This window comes from Miniopterus natalensis, chromosome 1 (assembly GCF_054644295.1).
Source record: "Miniopterus natalensis isolate mMinNat1 chromosome 1, mMinNat1.hap1, whole genome shotgun sequence".
Classification (NCBI taxonomy): domain Eukaryota; kingdom Metazoa; phylum Chordata; class Mammalia; order Chiroptera; family Miniopteridae; genus Miniopterus; species Miniopterus natalensis.
The window spans coordinates 87,911,291-87,925,148 of NC_142081.1; the positions used below are offsets into that span (position 1 = coordinate 87,911,291).

Here is a 13,858-nt window from a genome sequence, read left to right on the forward strand (position 1 = left end):
CTTTTTATGGTACCTTGTATTCACCGTTTTTACTCACACAGAAGCAAGACTATATCCATACTTTATAAATAGGCATAAACTTAATGAAAGAAACAACACACACACCACTGTCTCTTTTATTTATTAAAATTGACACAAATAAAATATATCCATTTATAGTTACTCGTTTGGGGGTTACAATTGCCTTTTGTATAGTTTACGTTAATATTTACTTCGGGGTATCATGAACTCATGGTCTTTCATAGATTCAGCTTGTCCTGATTATATTCACAATAGCATTTATTGTTTGCTGAGACTCTTTCTCAGTGGAAAACTGTTTAAGCACGTTGCTTTGCCCTTTAGCCCTGCTTCTGGCATACTTAAAAGCATTCTTGCTTTTTGGCAAGACATGATGTTCCAAAATCATTCTGATTTTTCTGGCTCCAAGACATGGAATCAGGTACCCTTTGGAAGTCCTTTATCCTATTGGTGGAGAATAGTATCAGGGAGCAAAAGATGTGATGAGTAAATGTGCTTTTCTGCTGCTGTGGGACCAAATTTAATAGTGATAGAGCTAAAAAGTGTCCTTTTTAAAGCCAAAAGTTCACACTGATTTTTCCATTTTAAAATATCAAGTTACTACATTCTGCTTTCTTATAGTAGGAATGTCATCACTGTCTAGATGAGAAAAGCCACTCCTTACAACAAGAAGAAACATCTCATTCTAACTGCTGAAAATTCAATTAATCAAATCCACCCCCAGGAAACATTAGCTCCTCCAAATAACATGTTTTGACTTATTATTTTATTTTATTAAACCAGTACATGACTGGAGCATTCTGAACTCTCTGGAGCTGAAGATAGTCTCCAGAATTCCAGATAATCTCCAGCGCTGTCAAAATTGCAAAAACATGCTTTAATTATTTTCACTCTGTTTTCTATGGATCTAGGGAACACAAGCAATAAAAATTTTAATTTGATCAAAGATTTTGTAGAGGATTCTCAATTTTCATTTAAGGACTTAGTGTCATAATTTTGTGTTTCCCAATTGCCCTAAAGACTGAATGCTCCAAGTCATTCACTTGTTTCTCTCATAACATTAAAAATTGAACACTTCACTTGGCCGCTGTGGCTCAGTGGTTGAGCATCAACCTATGAACCAGGAGGTCACAGTTCATTTCCCGGTGAGGGCTTATGCTCATGTTATGGGTGCGACCCCCAATAGGGGGTGTGCAGGAGGCAGCCGATCAATGACTCTCATCATTTGATGTTTCTGTCTCTCTCTGTCTCTGTCTGAAACCAATAAAAACATAATTTTTAAAAAAATTGAACACTTTCCTTTTTAGAACAAACAATTACTTTTATTGACATTTTTTGGGTTGTCTCCAATATCTAGGCGAAGTCCCATATCTGGAAGAGCACAGTCACATTCTGAACTTGTGAGCTTTCAATTTCTGTGCATTGACCAGAGTGGGAGCTCAATTCACATTTATTATCTTGTCAATACACCTTTATTATCTTTATTACATACCTGGCCCAAATGTATATAGGAAATAGAAGTTGGGAAATGAAACCATTTATTTCTTTCTTTAAGCCAGCTCCAAAAGCTAGCCTGGTCTTTCAGAACCAAGAATGTATGTCCATGCTATACTTCTTCTAACAGACCCAGTTCAACTCCTCATTTCCCAGGGAATTAGGACAGTTCTAGAGATGACTCATGATTTGGATCTGGCTTCAGAGAGATCGACAGTGGCCCTAATTGTATGGTTGTTGTAGAGTAGAGGGAAGAAGAGGGGGAGATGGAATGTAAGGAGAATAGTCAGGAAGTGAAAAGACCACAGATTTCACACTGACCCTGCCTGGGTTGGTCTTGCATCCAGCTATGGCCCCAGAATGCCCTCTGCCCACATTGAAACAGGCTCAGAACCCCAAGGTTAAAGCTCTTTTCCCGTCCAGGGAAGGCTGATGCGTGTGGGCTGATCAGCCACTCCTCTCATCTATTCTTTTCCATTATCAGCCCAAGCAGCTGCTGTCACTACAATTGCATCTTTCCTGGGATGAAGTACTGCAACTACCTGGATGCATCTCCCTGTGCTTGAAACCTTTAGGGAGCAACTAGGAGAACCATTATTTCTGGCATCAAAGAAATCATGTCTGATGATCATAAATTCCAGCGTTGGTATCTCTGGACTATGATCTTTTCTTTTCATCTATTCATCCAGTAATTCATTCATTTATCAAATATTTATCAAGATCTTTATTTGCATGTATCCGTAGTTAAGAAGCTGAGGGATTAACAAGAGCAAAGTGTATTTTGTGCATAGGGGACTGCAGGTATTATGTAGTGTGACAGACCTATCATTTAGGGACAAGTTTTGAAAATGCCAGTCTCTGAATTTGAAGTTAATTGAAACAAAACATAAAGTGTGTAAGATTAGACATCTGTAGAAGTTACTCTACCTGGATGATGTGAGTATACCAGTCTCCTCTGAAACAAGCTATAACTGTAACTATTTTTTGACTTGGGAAAACATGATATGAGGTTATTTATGTATAATGCCATAATGACAGAAGCATTAGTGTCATGGAAAAATTGGAAAAGAAAGGTATTTGTCAGGGTGTCTCCAGTACTATCCAGGGAAGAAGAAATAATAGACCAATATTCGTTATTTAGATGAAAATATCCCTAGAGAGAAAGCTAATAACATTTGCATAATACTTTAGTTTTCAAAGTGTCTTCATGTATATTATCTCTTTCAATATTCATAATTGCTCCATAAACTCAGTATCATTATCATTCCTGTTTTATTGAGGAATCTGAGAAGCTAAGTGACTTTCCAGGCTCATACTGGTAGTGAGGGGCAGAACTAGAAGTAATCTGACTCTGAGGTGAGCATACTTTTCACTACCCCTTAGCTGTCTAACATGCACCAGTAGGAAACCCACCACACTAAGTTAATGGAGCACCAACAGCTTCTCAGAAATGCTCAGTTTCCTTCATCCAACTCTGGGCTCTCCAAGTCATCTTTTGGCCAATAATTTGGTGTCTTGAGAGAGGCAAACCTCCAGAAGATAATCACTGCCTTCAGGACTAGCTTCAGGGATCTGTAACCTGTGTAGTTTCACAGGGCTATGTATGTGCTATGCCTTACTCTTGCTTTAATGCTTTGTTGTCAGTACCTTGAAAGTCTTAATAATTTTTGAACAGGGAGCTCCTCAGTATTTTCATTTTTTTCACCAGACTCTACAAATTATTGTAGCGGATCCTAGCTGCCCAAATGATGCCTACCAGCTGGACTTGGGTCACTTGGTAATCAGCCAATGCCTTGGAAGTTTAAAGGGCATGTGGTATTTGGAAACAAGGATAGGAGAGGGAGCGGGAAACAGTCTTGCTAGGGGAGAAACTTTGGGGAAGGCAGAGTGATGGAGCACACAGGGCATGCTCTTAGGAGTAATACCATCTTGCAAGCCTGCCCCCTTTGTTCATTACAAAATATCCTTGATGAAAGAGTTACCACAGCAGTTCTGTATGCTTATTTATTACATGCCTCTGAAAGAACCATTATTGACCCTTGGCCAGCACCTAGGAATATGGTCCCTGGAACCTTTATGTTAGTGATTGATCATTTTGTTATATACACTTGGAGCATTCCTCATGCTATACTGGCATGGGCCTTTGGAGCATGACTTATGTCATACTGGCTTGTCAAGTTAGTTTGCACAAATCTCAAGGGTGACTATGTGCACCTATGTTTATTGTTCAGTCTTCATTTTGGTTGTCATGGCTGCTTGCATAGCAAAATGAACTCATGTGACCTACCTCCTATAAAGGCCTCGTATTCTGAGACTCAAATGGACTTCCCTGGGCAGAGACATTCCACATATATCCAGAGAAAAGTGCTCCTGTGTGGTCTTAGATGAAGGTCATCAAGAACCTGTGCTGAACCTCTCTGGACTCCACTGATGCACATCTATTTCCTGCTGCTTTTGCTCTATATCTTTTGCTGTAATAAATTTTAGCCACAAGTATAACTTGCCATTGAGTCTGAGTCCTTCGGGCAAATCAAAAACAAAACACAGTCCTATCCTAACTTCAAATGTAGTCTGTGTGCTATTTTTTGCTTTTTTATTAATAAAAATCATGTGTTTTTATGGAATATCTTCATTTAATAACACTAAATACAGATAATGACAATATTTATATGATAAACTCTAGTCCCAATATTGCCTTTTCCTTAAATTCTTTTCTAAATTTTAAGAATTATTTCTTTTACTGAAGATTTTGAAGAGTCTAGTTAGATGTGAAATGATATTAAAAGATATTTTTAAAAACCCTATGATCCAGATGCCATTTGACTATTTGGAAAGCATCTTTCATTTTGGAGACATGTGTACTTGCTAAAATAGATTTGGAACAGCTCACAGAGGACATGCCTTTGTGTCATCTTATATTGATTACTGCCATTTTCTTCTCCAGCATTCCTGAGGTACTGATTCATAGATTTCAAGTGTTTCAAAATTATATCACATATGTCCCTGCCAACCACAGCTTAATTTTTATATCTTTTTAAAAACTTGGCTTCCAATGAGGTCTAGATTTATTTTATAATCCACTTAGCTGAAAATAACTAGAGATGAATTTCCTTTATACTGTGTAGCATTTGTCTGTATACTTAGCTCTTATAGTATTGGTTAAGACGTAATTTAAAACCATAAATTGATATTTAGAAAATGTCAGAAAAACTTATTTTTAAGTCTTCAAAGTTGTTAATATCTTTCCTGTATCTCTCCTGGCCATCATGGATGCTGTTGTTTATATCATGCATATGGTAATTTTACCATTTAAAAACTTTTAATTAAAATCTTTTATTGAGTACTGAAATATAGTTATACATAGAAATATAGTTATATGTAGAAATATAGTTTTATATAGATTGCTTTGCAGAATATCTGTATTAAATCAGTTCACTATAAAGGTAAGCTTCTGAAAACTAAGTACAATCTTTATTTTCTTGGTGAAAATCAGGCTCTTCCACAGTATTTCAAGAAAAGCATTTCATCCCAGTCGGGGGTGGCTCAGCGGTTGAGCATCGGCCTAGGATCCAGGAGATCGTGGTTTGATTCCCAGTCAGGGCACATGCCCAGGTTGCGGGCTCGATCCCCACTCAGCGGCATGCAGAAGGCAGTTGATCAATGATGACTCTCTCATCATTGACGTTTCTCTCTCTCTCTATCCCTCCCCCTTCTTCTTTCGGAAATTAATAACAATATATTAAAGAAAAAAGAAAGAAAGAAAAGCATTTCACAGGCCTATGAATGGTCGATTGTGGTATGGCAAGGTTTACTTGGGTGGAAATAAACCCCTGGGTTTCCAGTGTCCTATCTCCATCTGTCCTGCCATGGAAAAAGTCCAACTGTGTCCTCATCAAGGCTAACACAAAGGCCAGTGTCCAGAGTTTCTGCTTCATATTAAAGCTTAATTCTGCCCTGTTGGTGTGGCTTGGTGGATTGAGCATCGTCCCATGAACCAAGAGGTCACCAGTTTGATTCCCAGTCAGGACACATGCCTGGATTGTGGGCTGGATTCCCAGTGGGGGCCATGCAGGAGGCAGCTTATCAGTGATTCTTTCTCATTGATGTTTCTATCTCTCTCTCCCTCTCTCTCTAAAATAAATAAAACACTTAGAAAAAGAAAAAAAGAAAAAAAAGCTTAGTTCTTTGGAGCCTGCAACTTCTGCTGAGGGCCGAGTAGCTGCTAGACTTGAATAGTTGTGTTCCTGGGTGAAAGAGAGAATGCGCCAACAAACAGGCGAGTGCGAGTGATACTGGATGGGCAAGAGAGCTTCTTTATTCACCTGAGATCATAATCAGAAACTTTTTCAAAATAACCAATCAACTTCCCAAGTTTTCATGGGCTTCTCAGAGGTTCACCCCTGACCAATGATCTCTTTTCCAGGTTAGGCTGACAGGCCTCTATGATCAAGCACCTCTCCCTGCACCATTTTGACTTCTGTTGCTCATGTCCTGATTTCCCTCTGCTTCCCCAACAATCCAGTACCAGAGGGCAGGCTGCACCCTACATGGGGAAGGAAAGGGGAGTTAATCCCTTTGGAGGAATAATGCTGTAGCTTCCTAGTGAAACAAACAGACTCAGTGTTCAACACCCTTTGCTTTCTTCTTAATATCTAGCTACTTATGGTAACATTTATATTTATCATCACAATTGAGGTTTGTGTAGAATGTTCATTATTTTACTTGATCTTTCAACCAATCTAGGAGTTAGGCATTATGAGAGGTCAAGAAAATTGCCACAGTCATGTGGTCATTCACTAGAAAAACTAAAGTTTATCTTGCTACCTCAAAGCTCAAAAATCTTCAAAGGTTATTCATTTTCAACCAAATCAAGTTAAAACTCCTCTGCTATGATTTTGTATATCCTCTGCAATATGGCCTATTCCAACCTACTTGACCTCACTGCTTATCATTTGTTTCCTTACATGGGCACTTATCTCCTTATTGTGCTTAGAACAATGCTGAGTACATGGTAAGTGTTCAATAAATGCACACTTATTGATTAATTTTTAAAGATAAAAACAAGATATTCCCATAGACTATCAATAAGATAAGAACTTGAAGCTATTATAAAAATATGTGGCAACTGGGCAAAGATGAACTTTGACTAAATATTTGATATTGAGATTATTGTTACTACTTTTAAGTGTGACAATGGTATTGTGTTTATGTATTTGAAAATCCTTGTGTTTTGGACTGAAATTTTCCCCCCAAAATACAAATGTTGAAGCCCTAACTTTCATGGGACTGTATTTGAAGATTGGGCCTTTAAGGAGGTAATTAAGATTAAACGAAGTTATAAGATTGGGATCCTAATCTAATTGCTGTCCTTGAAGGGACCAAATCCTGTCATTCTGAAACTACTTATTGGGATATTAATTTTAAGCTGTTTATTAAGAAATAGAGGACTCAGAACCTTTGACCCTCCCCCCTCTCTTGTCCAAGACATTCAGATGGAGAAACCTGCTTCAGGAAGGAGATTTAGGGTGCTGCCTTAGCCTAATTTGAGTTAAGTGTAAACTTGAGGGCTTCAGGCAAATCTTGTTAGCTAAAAACCCACTGCTTCCCATTGTTTGAGTCACCTAGGAATTATTTTTCTGCCATGTGTGTTCTGCTCTTCCTCAACTACCTGTACATCACCCATTCTCACTTCTGAAATCTAATACTCCTTTACTTGCCCTTTCTTTTTTGTCCAAAATGTCTTAAATACCCAATATTGCCTCACTGTTTTTGGATTTATCATGTCTATGTGAATTCCCCATGTGCATGTATTAAACTTTGATTTTCTCCTGTTAATCTGTCTCTGTTAATTTGGTTCTTGGCCCAGCCAGAACTTAGAAAGTGGGAGGAAGAGTATTAATATATTTTTAGCTACCACATCCTTATGATACTGTTGTAATTAACTAGTTATTAATAACAGAACAAGAACAAAGGGGGAAGTGAGATATTATAAGCATGTCATTTGGGCAGCTTCACCAGGAAGCTACAACTTTGCAGTCCCCAAGGGGATAAGGGGTCTAACAAAGGGAAGATAAACACATGCCCGGTAAAGTTGGGGTCACATAGGGAAGGTACTTGCCTGTCAGTCACATCTGGGGACAGAGATGGTTGGCCAGAATGGGTGTAGCCACTTCAAGCACTCCAACATTTGGGAATACATAACCTCCTAAACAAAGAGAATTGTTCTCTTGGGCTTTTGGCTCTCTTGTACTCGTGTTGTGCTTGACTCTTGGCTTGTGGGACTCTTTTGCTCCTACTCTTTTGCATTCACCCCTATGGCCCATGGCCATGCGGACCTCACACTCAATGGACTAATGGACTGCAGCAGGCAAATACAAGCTAAGCTTGCTTGATGCTGAATGGGATCCAGCGCCAATATGGAAGGGAAACTCTGAACACTGATTCTGATTTTAGCCCTTCTGAAACCCTAGCTACACTTCTTTTATGACTGGACTAAGAGAAATGGGACTTTGGAAACCCAGAGGTGTAATTCCATGGATTTAAAGCTTTCTATTATACCTCATCCTCCTGTGGGGGCCTCTGGAAATGCTTCCAGCAGTAACCCAAGAAGCTCACTTCCAGCAGCAACCAGGGGAGACAAGGCATGCTCCTCTCCAAAACACTTATAAGAAGAGGAAGAGACACCAAGAAGGCAGGAGCACAGAAAAAGGCCATTTAAGGACACAGTGAGAAGGCAGTCATCTGCTAGTCAGGAAGAAAGGTCTCACCAGAAACCACCTTATTTTTTAATCCTCACCCAAGGAAGTGAGGATATTTTTTCCATTGATTTTTAGAGAAGGTAGAAGAGAGGGAGGAGGGGGAAAAGAAAGAAAGAGGAGATGGGAGAGAGAGAGAAGGGAGAGGGAGAAACATTGATGAGACAGAAACACATTAATTGGTTCCCTCCCACCGGCACACTGATCAGGGGTGGGGAATGGACCTATAACCCAGGTATGGGCCCTTGACTGGGAATTGAACCCAAGACCCTCCAGTGCATGGGCTGGTGCTCTAACCAGCGAGTCACACAAGCCAGGGCCCTGAAGGCATCTTTATCCTGTACTTTCAGCCTCCAGAATTATAAGGCAATAAATTTATATTGTTTAAGACATTCAGCCTGTTTTAGTCTGTGTGGCAGCTCAAGCAAACTAATATATCTTATTTTTAATATATATCTCTATATCTATCTATTGGCTGTCTATCATCTATCTATATCTATCTATCTACCATCTATCTATCTATCTCTATCTCTATCTATCTATCTATCTATCATCTATCTATCTATCTATCTATCTATCTATCTATCTATCTATCTATCTATCTATCATCTATCTATCTATCTATCTATCATCATCTATCTATCTATCTATCTATCATCTATCTATCTATCTATCTATCTATCTATCTATCTATCTATCTATCATCATCTATCTATCTATTTATCTATCTATCATCTATCTATGATCTGTCTATCATCTATCTATATCTATCTATCTATCATCTATCATCTATCTATCTATCTATCTATCTATCTATCTATCTATCTATCATCTATCTATCATCTATCTATCTATCTATCTAATCTATCATCTATCTATCATCTATATCTATCTATCTATCTATCTATCTATCATCTATCTATCTATCTATCTATCATCTATATCTATCATCTATCTATCATCTATCTATCTATCTATCTATCTATCTATCATCTATCTATATCTATCTATCATCTATCTATCATCTATCTATCTATCTATCTATCTATCTATCTATCTATCTATCATCATCTATCTATTTATCTATCTATCATCTATCTATGATCTGTCTATCATCTATCTATATCTATCTATCTATCATCTATCTATCTATCTATCTATCTATCTATCTATCTATCTATCTATCTATCTATCTATCTATCATCTATATCTATCATCTATCTATCATCTATCTATCTATCTATCTATCTATCTATCTATCTATCATCTATCTATATCTATCTATCATCTATCTATCATCTATCTATCTATCTATCTATCTATCTATCTATCTATCTATCTATCATCTATCATCTATCTATATCTATCTATCATCTATCTATCTATCTATCTATCTATCTATCTATCTATCTATCTATCATCTATCTATCTATCTATCATCTATCTATCTATCTATCTATCTATCTATCTATCTATCTATCTATCTATCTATCTATCATCTATATCTATCTATCTATCTATCTATCTATCTATCTATCTATCTATCTATCTATCTATCATCTATCTATCTATATCTATCATCTATCTATCTATCTATCAATCAATCATCTATCTATCATCTATCTATCTATCAATCATCTCTCTATCTATCATCTATCTATCTATCTATCTATCTATCTATCTATATCTATCTATCTATCTATCTATCTATCTATCTATCTATCATCTATCATCTATCATCTATCATCTATCTATCTATCTATCATCTATCTATCTATCAATCTATCTATTAATCATCTATCTATCATCTATCTATCATCTATCTATCTATCATCTATCTATCTATCAATCTATCTATTAATCATCTATCTATCATCTATCTATCTATCTATCTATCTATCATCTATCTATCATCTATCTATCTATCATTTATCTAAATGATTTAGTGTCTGGGATTTGCTTCAAAATAATTATTGGAGTAGATGGGGATATAGATGAAACATCATTGAAAATTCTTAAGCCTGAGTAATGTGTACTTGGGAGTTAATTATACTATTCTATCTACTTTAGTTTATTTTTGAAATTTATTATTTATTTATTTATTTATTTATTTATTTATTTATTATCTTTATTGTTGAAAGTATTACAGATATCCCCCTTTTCTTTCCCTGTTGATCCCCTCAACCCTGCATTCCCCTCCCCCCCCAAGGCCTTCACCACACTATTGTCTGTGTCCATGTGTTATGCATATATGCATATAAGTTCTTTGATTAATCTTTCCCCACCCTCCCACCCCTGCCTTCTCACTGAGATTCATCAGTCTGTTCCATGCTTCTATGTCTCTAGATCTATTTTGGTCCTCAATCTATTTTGTCTATTAGATTTCACATATGAATGAGATCATGTAAAACTGAATCAGGAAGAATCAGAAAACACAAATAGGCCAATAACAACTGATGAAATCAAAGCAGTAATAAAAAAACTCCCAGCAAACAAAAGCCCTGGTCCAAACAGCTTCACAGGGGAACTTTTTAATTCTTTAAATTGTAGGGTTAGATAGTTTACTAAAAATTTTTATTGCTTTTTGAGGTAGGCCTGTAGTGCTAAGAACTTCCCTCTTAGGACTTGCTTTCTCTGTGTCCCATAGATTTGGAGTTGTTATGTGTTCATTTTCATTTGTTTCCAGGAAGTTTTTGATTTCTTTCTTTATCTTATTGGTAACCCATTCATTGCTTAATAACATGCTATTTAGCCTCCATGTGTTTGAATGTTTTTGAGTATTTTTATTGTAATTAATTTCTAATTTCATGCCCTTGTGATCTGAGATGCTTGATATGATTTCAATCTTCTTGAACTTGTAGAGACTGATTTTGTGTCCTAACATGTGGTCTATCTTTGAGAATGACCCATGTGCCTGCAGCTTTGGGGTGAAATGTTTTGTAAATATCAATTAAATCCATCTGATCTAGTGTGCCATTTAGTCACTGTTTCTGTGTTGACTTTTGGTCTGGAAGATCCCACTGGCGGAGAAACTGATGCCATGTACCCAGCTGTCAATACCACTGCCACCAAACTGACATCAGCTGACAAAAAGGTATCTTGCTTCCCCAAGGCCTACTGGCTGACTTTTCATTCACTTCTTTAATGCATGCAGAAAACATTCTACATTTGAAATAACATCATTCTGCTGCCAGCAAAGCATTGTTTGGATGCCAATCCAAGCTGAGGACCATGGAACGAATTGGCTTTTTAATGTGTTTGCTTACCCACCAGTCATTTTCAGACTCCAAGTAAGAAACAGAAATGAGTCTTGCTCCACTTCCCACAGCAAATTTGTTCTCTAGTGGGGACCACTTGACAAAAATGCTGCATGATTAATTCTCAGGATCACCAGGGTTGGCTTCCAGACACCATCTTTCTGACTCCAGACATAGGAATTGCTGTCTGCTCCACAAGTGACAATGCAGTCACTCTTGGTAGCCCAGTTGATACCTGTGATGTGTCCATTGTGCTCCTTGAGTTCATGAGCTTTCACCCACCAGATCCCATTCTTCTTATAGATGTGGGCTTCATGATTATTGGGGCTAGGGGAAATCTGGGTCTGATCTCTGTTCCAGGAATGACAGGTGATTGGCAGGGACACTATTCTTAGTGTTTTCAAAGGATGGAAAGCTAGGGTTGGGGCAGTCTGGACTGGCTCAGAGTGGGGAATTCATGGACTCTGGTCAGTCAACGCAAACAGGCTCCAGCCTTGAAATTTATTTTAAAATTTTAGCAAAAATGAAAAACTGAAAACAAAAACTTGTGACTGAGAAAGGGTTGCAGTTGTTACCAGGCCAATGGCATATGGCAGAGGGTGGAGAGTTGAGCAGGAAAGACTTTGGGGTTTTGGGAACTTTCAGTGCTTACCTGATTCTAAGAGTTCCTTTTTCTCAGTATTTCTCCTTGCTTCTTCCCAGATGTTTTTGTAGGCTACTCTTCTGATTCCATCCAACCAATATGAGATGGAATGAAACTGGCCTAACATATCAGTGAAATAGTTTTATATTTAAAAGGTAGGTCAGAAATGTCATTTCACCTAAAAAAAATCTTTGCTTTGCTCTGTTATCCATGCTTGAAGTTCCCTGAACTAAAGCAATGAACACCAATTAATGTCCTACCTACTCTCAATAAACTTACACACACATATACAGGCACAATCGCCCATAGTATAAGTTGATTCTCCTCTTTGGGGCACAAATATCTTGTCATGTTTGTACAGCTGATTGCATCAACACCTACATGCTCCACTTCCAGACAAACTAATAACTTTTTAAGGACTCTGCTCACCAACAAATGTTCAAATTCCCCAACTTATGCAGTACCAAGCATCTCCCTACAAACACACACACACGCACACACACAGACACACACTTGCTCCCAGGAAACAGGAAGAGGGGGAATTAGAGACTTAACATTCCCTCTACCCACACCACCCCCTGCCCCACTGCTTCTTACAGCCTCATCATGTCATAGTTGAAGGCCTGCCTACTATAGTTTGGCAGAAAATAGTTGTCTACCATCATTAGGATGACTCCATTGGTCCAGATTTTGACCCATGCTTCAGATGTACCCCATACTGTGTGTTAACAATTCTTCTTTACAAACACTCTTCTACTCAGCCATTGCTTCTCAAAGCACACTTACTTTACTAGGCCTGGAGTTGTTTCCAATAGAAACCATGTGCTGGGTAGCATATGGTTTTCCCACAATCCCCACATGCTGGGCTTGCATTTCCAACTTGGACTTACATCCTACTCAATCTTATTTATTTAAGCAATCTCCTTCCTCTTCTCTACTCCTGGTTCTTGTTTGGGGCCTCCTTGATCCACTCTGACCATCCTTTCTAACAGTGACTTTCCAGGAGCAATGAATGTATTGACAGGCCTTTCCAAACCCAAGAATCAAGCTGCTCAATTGGTCCACCACCTTCCCTCAAACTCTACATACTGCTATCACTGGAGAGGCATTTGGGAGGGAGGGTCAGTTTTGTTAGATCAAAAGAGACATCCCCTTACACTCTGAGAGCAGGACCAAGAGTTCCTACCTAACCTTATAATTGCAAAACTAAAAGGGCCACTGAAGTAATTCTTCACATGGCATAAAGAATCTTCTTCAAGGTGAATTTCTGTCCCTCTATACAACAAGTATCTGACACCTTCATTCAAGAAAACAAGCAAACAAAACTCAGTATTTATAGATACAAAGGATGTAATATATCATTCTATCTGATTTTATAGGTGATTTTTATTTTGCTTGCCTTGCTTGTATTTTCTATTTATTTCTGTAATGAGCATGTATTTATCACATAATAAACAAGTCAGTATAAAAGAAATTTGAAGCAAATAACCATAAATGTTAGAGGCTCTGATGACCCTGAGCAGGTCCAATGAGGTGCCAAGGTGGGGGGGGGGTTCCTTGGCAGATTAGGCATCTAGGGGGAAATGTTTATAAAATATGATAGGAAGACAAAAAAGACAAATTACCACATTTTACCTAAACTTTTCCCTTTTGTGCAACAATTCTAGAGGTAAATATAGTAAACCACTAAA

At 37.8% G+C, this 13,858-nt stretch overlaps 1 pseudogene; it reads right to left on the minus strand.

The window, feature by feature from the left end:
- Positions 1 to 11,244: 11,244 nt before the first annotated feature.
- LOC148094256 (actin-related protein 2/3 complex subunit 1A pseudogene) lies at positions 11,245 to 12,294 on the minus strand (annotated as a pseudogene).
- Positions 12,295 to 13,858: the final 1,564 nt, after the last annotated feature.